This window comes from Strongylocentrotus purpuratus, unplaced genomic scaffold (assembly GCF_000002235.5).
Source record: "Strongylocentrotus purpuratus isolate Spur 01 unplaced genomic scaffold, Spur_5.0 spur5_scaffold_10, whole genome shotgun sequence".
NCBI classification, from domain to species: Eukaryota; Metazoa; Echinodermata; class Echinoidea; order Camarodonta; family Strongylocentrotidae; genus Strongylocentrotus; species Strongylocentrotus purpuratus.
The window spans coordinates 7,647,065-7,655,770 of NW_022145595.1; the positions used below are offsets into that span (position 1 = coordinate 7,647,065).

Genomic DNA, 8,706 nt, shown 5'->3' on the forward strand with positions numbered 1-8,706 from the left:
GAAAAGCAGGCCCTCTCATTTCAAATTTCATCAATAAACAACCGACATGGAAGAAAAAAAAATAGAAAACCCGCTGTGAATTAGGGCGGAGGGCATCCACTGAAGTAAGGTGACTTTTAACTCAACATTAAAGATTGTAAGGAATTAATTCAAGCCAATAGATTTTCTGAGAATATTCAACAACAAAAAACAATAATCTTCTAACCATGATCAGAAATTAACTGCATTTTGTATAATGTAATTTCAGAAAATAACGCTTGATATAGATACGAACGAATTAAGAGTGAATAGAAAGACCAACCCTGATAAAGTGCGCCGAAATGATAATTAATGATTGGCTGATTTTGAAAGAAGATTGAGTTCTGGGAAAAGTATGAACATCTTTTGAATTTGTACGTTTTTTAATGTTAGTTTGGAAGATTGTCATAAAAAAGGTGTCTCCTATAAAGGACGGCTTTTCAAATGCCCCCATTTAGCCCCCCCCCCCCCCATTGCATCCTAACGATTAAAAAGGGCAATAAATATTTAAAACAAATCCTTTCTCTTTCAATATAAGCATGTACATTTCATCATATCCCACATCGTGCTGTTAAATCACAGGCATATCCAGTATTAGTGGAAGAACAGCATTCATTATATATAAATATCAAATATCTAAAAGATTCCTCTTGAACATCATCAAACATGGAAAGCATTCACTTATCTTACGTCTCCATTTAAGCCTTCTTAAGCTCCTCCGATACCATCTTATTTTGTTTTCTTCAAGAAGCTTATCTATCGGAATGCGAACGAGCGTAAATTTTTCATATGTTTAAGTACCTGTTGGTTTACAAGCTTCCAGAGAACTTGAAGTAATCTGACTCAAAGAACCCCGGGGGTTTGGGATATGTAGATCAAATTTAGCTCCTCTGCTCATGCTTAGGGTATTTGAGTCATATATGTGATTATTTGTTTAGCCGGCAACGCGATACAAGTGGAATCGGAATTCGGAAATAAATAATCAATTTTCAACTATTGCATGTAACTCCAGATGCGGGAATCGGGACGTTATACCCATCCCATATGGGACCTGTACTTTGCATTTATAGGTACTATGGTAGATTCAGGAAAGGGTTTATTAAGCACACGGCACACTATACCATTTGACTACGGTCAGATTTTGAAAGAATTTTTAAAATCTTAATACGATCGAGGATCTGAATAATCACTATTCATATAAACAATAATATCTGAATTTCAAGGGATTTCAAGGTTCTTTGGGGGAAGGAAAAGCTTAATCGGCTCAGAATCGCAGCGATTGTGTATGATTTGAACCAGATTCGGCTTTAGCTTGTACTAAAATTCCAGTTGTTAGTGTTCTTATTATCATTCAGAAATTATTTTTTGCGGTGCTTATTTGAACCTTTAAAGGCACCGTTTAACAATTTTAAATCTGAGATGCATGGCCCTACGAGCTGTTGGTGTCTGTAATAATGGTGTAATATTGGAGCCCTAAAAGACTGCGCTTCAAAATGATCATGAAGTGCCTCAAAAAGTAAAAATATTTGAGTGACCGGTTTTACCATACTCATTTTTCAGTTATGAAAAACGTTAAGAAAACGATTTTTTAAATTTCAATTTCCAATCATAAATTTCTTGATAATCAGACAGGCGATCGGCTTGCAAAAGTCATGGGGTTCCTGACTCATCTAAAGGTTTATAATTATCATTGCAGCATGAGCTAAATCCAGGATTTTGTTTAAGAATCTGAGACAAAGTTTCGAAGACAAGGCAATGATAAATTGTTATATACCGATCATAGCGGTCCTCTGCACGGAAATCTTTAGTAAAAGGCGAAAGATTTGTGCGTGATGCAGTGAACCCACGGATTTACCCAATCCCTTTAATTCTCGATGCGAACAGAACCTATAGACATGTTGGACGCAGGTGATGTGATGTCGGCGATGACTGATGTCTTTGAACACGACACCGACATTGAAACATGGGCGACGACTTCGGCCTTCAGAAGAAAGAGGGGGAAGGCTGGTGATAGCAAGAAATATGCCTATTCACAGTCGATGGCTAAAAGTAAGTGGATATGCTAAAAATATAGAGGTTTTATGTGACGATTGCTTGATTAACATAATCAAGGTAATGTGCTACAAGAAGGGAAAGTCCACCCCCAAAATAAGTTTGTTTCGATAGAGGCAGAATAATAAGAAAATCAGGTGAGTGAAAGTTTGAGCAAATTCTGAATGAAAATAAGAAAGTTATGAATTATTGAAGTTGTGATCAATCAAATACAAATTGGCAACTCTGTGACTTATTATACGAGCTCTCCTTCATTTGCTTTGTGCATAATATTCCATAAAATCATGTTTTCTTCGTTATTGATGACGGAATATATATTTGTTCCTTGCAGGGGGAGTATAGAAACATATTTGCAATTATTATATTTAGGGTGCATGTATGGTTGAAATTTTTCTTGAGGGAAAATGAAAATTTTAGATTTTTTTAGTACTGAGCAAATGGAAGTTGAGCTCGCATGATACGTCACAGTTGCCAATTTGTGTTTGATTGATCACAACTTCAAAAATCCTAACTTCCTTATTTTTAATCGGAATTTGCTCAAACTTGCACTGACTTGTTTCTCTCATTTTTCTACTCCTATTAAAACTAACTTAATTTCAGGGTGGACTTCCCCTTTAAGTGTGGAACTTTAAATTTTAACTGTACTGAAAACATTTATATCGATCTGAATCAGTGATCACAAGATCCGTCATACATCTTTGGATATTGCTATTGGTTCCAGAAAAAAGTCGAAAAATAACAAGCTCAATTTGATATCATTCAAAGGGGGCCCAGATCGCAAAAGCACATTTTAATTTCTTTTCTATTGTACAGCCTACTCATGTTGCCTCGCGGCCAGTTCATGACAATGGGTCACCTCAGAGATATTCTGTTTGTTCATAATAATGACCCCCCCCCCCCATAACAAAATTAAAAATATTTTTAAAAAATATCCACGGATATTTTACACATGGACACGTCCACTTTGTCCGTTTTTTAAAATTTATACTGCCAAAATGACGGAGGTCCTTTATGAATCTTTTGTTGTTTTTTTGCAATTTTGAAAAGGACACTTCCATTTGTGTATCAAAAGAATAATGAATACTTAACTTTCATGAACACGTATCTAGCAGTCGTCTTGATGGTTTTAATTAAAATTTTCACAATTCATTCATTTAATAGGAAATTAATTTAAAGCCATTAATGACGAATCTATTATTCATCATAACGAAAATCCCTGACCAGAAAAAGAAAAACTCATGTAACATATCAAATAGCAAAAATAGACAATTTCATCACCAAATGCCAATGAAAGGGGAAATTGTCTGGGATATGTTCATATTTAATTAATAATCATGGCGCCCTGTACTATTGACTTAATCAAGTAATGAAAACATTCTATGCCACGTTAATCATGAGAGGAAATATTATTGCTGTATTTTCGTCAGTATTATACTTGGATCTTGGATAATCGATGTATGCGTAAAGAAAGCTTAAATCACTATTCTAAGACATAATCACAAGTCCGTTTTTATTGATTTAATCAGTTAATGAAACGAATCCGTTCACATTCATTCCAGTTATATATACGACTTAAAATATATATATAAATTTAAGTTAGGTCTGCTGTATTACTGCAATTATACTGGGAGCTTTGATTTTATGTGCATGCATATAGATGACCATAATCACAACTCGTAGACATCAATCTTTCAAAAAGCTTCTCGTTAATGCTCAGACGGGCCCCTCCTATCCAAACACTTTAAGTTGTTTTGCTAGGCGACGCTAACCCGAAATCAAAATCCCTCAGAGGTTCGACTTTATACCTCTCAAATTACAGATGAGTGACCTAAATAATTTGGAGTGTTTAGTAGTAGAGAAAAAAAATGGACAGTCCTTTCCCGATGCCCTCCAATATCAGCAGTGCATTGGACGAAACTTCCATCAATTAAGAGCTACTAAACTGGTGCATGGAAATGGTACCTCAATTTTTAAGTTTTATATAAGTAAAAACTATTATAGATATGCGAATTAACGCGATCCGTGCACTTTGAAAAATCAGCGCAAAGGCGATTTCAATATACCCTATAGTGTATATCATTTTTTTTTTTTTTTAATGGATTACGCAATCCGTGTATTTTAATGTTCGCTCATTTCAAAAGGTGATGAGCAAGGTGATTACAATTGTGTTAACCTGCTTAAGTTGATTTTTTGAAAGGCTTTGCGATCGTCTTCTTTGTTCTTTTGAATAAAGTTCATCAATTCAAATTAATATCGCATCGCAGGTGTATAATGTAGACTGAAAATGACAATTTAGCAGATAGCGATGCAGTTTAACCGCCTATACTTCTTTTAAAAGATGCTATGCTATTCCTTACAAAAGGCTATGTAGGCGTATATGCAATACTTGTTATCTATCATTATTATACGCCTATTCTTAAAGTTACTTTATACTACTTCTGTTGCTATTCATTTCTTGCCTCGATATCGCCTATAGTATTTTTAAAGCAGAACTTGGAAAGGAATGTTTTAAACGCGCACGCACATCATTGATATCTGCGTAAGATGTAGACGTATCATACGACAAGGAGAGAAAAAACTCAAAATGATCCATTAAAATGCAGTGTAAACTCGAGATTGCACAGGGTACTCCAGTTGGATAAAGCGTGGGTCTAACAACGGGGGTGGCAGGGGGGGGGGGTGGCACTCTTACCATTGGGGCACCGGCAATAACAAGTGGATGGTGGATGATAATTATGTGAATCTACTAGGCCACTGATTGGGGATGCTCTCTCTCTCTCCCCCCCCCCTCCTTCGTCGTTCGATTGGTGGGGAGGGGGGGGGGGGTACCCCTGCTCCCTTTAGCAACACCACTGGGGTTCCATCACGATTGTTGTTTTCCACACTACAACCACGTAATGCATGTATACAAAAAGAACTTTCCCATGTAAGCTGTACCTTATAATACGACACGTACTGAACGTGCATCCTTAAAGAAATGCTGTATCCATGCATGATTCTCTGAAAGGGATGGGGGGGGGGGGGTGAAAACCACTCAAAGTCCATATTATATTGGTATCATCACAAGCAGTCTTTGTACTTTTTTATTTTTTTTAATATAGGGGCCCTCTGGTGGTTATGGATGGAATAACAAATGACCAAATACCTTAGATTTGCCCAGACACCATAATGATGTACATGTATAAACCTGCTGCAATTTTAGCTACTGTAACCTTATAACTGCAAATTTCGAAACGTACTATATCTCACAAAAATGATATATCAAATGCTTATATCCCTCTTCGAAATGAAGATGTTGATGTCATGGAATTTCTTGGCGAAACGTGCCGACTTAAATGTCTGAAGCAGACGACCCGATGGGATCGCGGGAAAGTTAAAACCAGACGACACCACGTGGCTATATCGCCCTCTGTGTACAGAGCGTGACAAAAGCACGATCTCCGACTTATCACGTGATTAATTTGAGGGGAAAGGACGACATCGGAGAGGAGAGTCTACCCTTCCCTTCGTGTTGTTTGTTTGTTCTTCTGTCTGTCTGGCTAAACGGGATGGCTTGAACCTGCCTGTATGTCTCAGTCATAGGAGCCCGAAGTATACTGCGTTTATGCAATGTATTAATTAAGTCACACAGTACAAGATGTATGGCAACAAAATATGACTAGCATGTGAACAAGATAGACAGTAGTAATTTAAGAGGACACTTTTTTGTTTTGTCTCGAAATTTGAAAATTTGACATTTTGTTCCGTTTGTGGGGGGGGGGGGGGGGGGGTAAGGTCACCTTTTTTAGGTCAGCCATTGGCATTTTTTTTTTTTTTTCAAATCAAAGGGGGGGGGGTTAACAAAAAAAACATACATAAAACATACACTTAAAAAAACCTCAAGGGCGGGGTTTAACCCCAACCCCCCCCCCCTGCATACGCGTCTGGTACTAGTAGTAGTAGTAGTAGTAGTAGTAGTAGTAGTAGTAGTAGTATGGTGGTGGTAGCGGTGGTATTAGTAGAACTAAACTAACTTTTCTTTTAAACAAGAAGAAGATGAAGTGCTTGAGATTGTGTTAACTTTCTGTTATTGAAACAAGCTGATGTAAATAGACAAATAATGTTCTGTATCCAGCAGGAGAGATGCGCTTTCATCTTACATTATCGTCTCTGGTTACGTCAATCGGCTATCCGTACCATCTGAAAAGCCAATCATTATTAAGAACACAGGGAAATGACGCGTTTGCCACCAGTGGATTTGGACAAATTTCCATTTTATTCCAGCTTAATTAATAGTATATGAATCTGTAACTGAATAGAATATTCATTAAACATGGCGCCCCTACGTAACACCCTAATATCATAGATTTCAGAACAGTAGAGTCAATATTTAAACGATTAAGCATTCCCAAAGGAGGTAATTTCCCTTTCGTTAGCCCAATTCCATAAATTGATAGAAAACTGGGGCATCTAAACAAAAACAAGTTCCTCATATATTCCGTTGGAATCCAATCACCGTCTAAACCCGTGTTAATTGCATCGATGGGTTTGAGTGACGTGTGATTTATGAAATTTACATGAATAAAGAAGACGTAGCAAGCGTGAAATAATTGCGTGCCAATACCACCCATCGCGCAATATTTTCCTAGTTTTTCTTAGACTTTATTTAACCTCTTTTCAGTTAACAAAAGTACTCTGTCCTAGAAATCTGTCATGCTCTTCCAAATTCAACACTGGGTGATTAATATTCACTAATATATGTCTATATACGTGATTCAATAATTGGCGTTAATAATTCATCGGGTTTTGAGGAGCCTCTTCGAAATGAAGACGGGAAGAATCGCAATGCGTGCGGTATTGGCCTTTCTTCTCGTGCGCTCTGACACGTACCATCTACAGCTTGCGTTGGGTGAGGGCAAGGATGAAGGAGAGAGAAAGAGAGGACCGCCGAAGGCTGAATTCAGTAGAAGATTTCCCGCCACTTGATCACGGAATCGAACTCGAGAATGCACTGAGCGCAAACACCCCCGTACGCCGTGAAAGTCGCCTTTATCTGCGAGCTGCATGAAAGGCCTGTACAAGTGCGCGCGAGCGAGCTTACGAGAGCGTCGTTGTGGATGATGATGGCGCCACAGCGCAATATGTCTTCCTGAGTTAATAACGCGCGAACGCGCTTCAAATCCCGTAAGGCGCTTTTGTACGTGTTCTGTGTGGCTTACTCGTCAAGTTTGCAATGCGATGCTCATTTATTTCTTATTCCTTCTTCTCCCAGCTCTCTCCTCCTCTCTATTTCGTTCCCCCTCTATCTATCTTTAATTTTCCCACAACCTCTCTCATTCTCTGCTCTACTTTTAATCTTCTCATCTCAATTAGCATACTGGTGAATGATTTCGTCACTTCCACCAGGAGAAATAGGGAACAAGAAGACACATCGATATTCTTCCTCCATATTCAAGGCAAAACAATTTTTCTCTGTTTATTGTCTGTTTCTCTCTAGATGTATCTCTCCTCCCCCCCCCCATCATCTCATCACCAAAAGCTTCGTCATGATTTCGTTTTATAGTCTTCTAATTTGAATGTATATGATAAAAATTCGAGTTGATACTCCATTAGTCCATTGAAACGTAAGTATGAAACTGAGTGACATTTAGTACCAATTGTGTCACTTAACTATTAAAAAATAAAATATGTTTAAATTGCACTGTCGCCAATAAAGTTGGAATAAAATGTTTTTACCCTTTTACATTAAATAATTGTGACATTATGATTTATTCTTGATAGATAATGTTATCTTTTCAGAAAAAAATCTTTTTGTTACAATCATTTTATGAATTAGAGGTAAAGAAACAAATTATTTCAAATGTGGGGAAACAATATATGATCCAGTCGAGTGAAAGGGGTGACTATACATTGCTAAACAATGCAAACAACTTTACTTATAGTGTTATTCATAGGTATTGTCAGGACTTACTCCAAAATCATGTCGTATTTAGGGTTTTGCTTTTTTGTCTCTTTTATATGGCTATTGTCAAAGAAAATGGAACGTAGCGCAAGAGCATAGGGAATTGACAGGAGTACGATTATTTCGCGCCGTGTCTTCGTTTTTTTCTGGAGGAGCTGGAATATTTCCTGAGAAAACTTCATTAGAGCTAAGAGGGAGGCGGGGATTTAGCGCAGGAATTCTCCAAAGTTGGCCAAAGGAAATGGCGGTATTGACGTGAACCTGTGTCCACCAAATGTCAACTGTAGAATAAACAGGGTTCTGCCTCAAATAATCATTTCGCTTGGGAACCCGTACCATCCCTTTTCGTAAGCCGCTCCGCACTGCCGCGCTCGATCATCCGCTCGTGCGCAATCACTGACTGGTGCACAACCACATCTCGCTCAGCCGTGCTCGTAGAACGCGTAGTACAAGAAGGGATCAGGACACCATTCCAAATTTCGACTTCGCGCTGTGCGGACAACTCCCTCCTTCTCTTCATCTTACTATTTCCATCCCGTCCTCCGTTTCACTGCGGAAGTCCTGCTCTCCGAAGGTTCTATCACAACAGACTTGGAGAGGTAGCAGGAGGATATTGTTGTTATGATTGCAACCATTGGGATGTAATTAATAATGCGGATCATCATTGTTGTCGTCATGTAGTATGTCATTATGCA

At 38.1% G+C, this 8,706-nt stretch overlaps 1 non-coding gene across 1 annotated transcript; it reads right to left on the reverse strand.

Annotated features, from left to right (window-relative positions):
- Positions 1-1,755: 1,755 nt before the first annotated feature.
- On the reverse strand, positions 1,756-1,870 carry LOC115922021. Its single transcript, XR_004063281.1, has one exon. It is a non-coding gene; the product is annotated as a U5 spliceosomal RNA (small nuclear RNA).
- Positions 1,871-8,706: the final 6,836 nt, after the last annotated feature.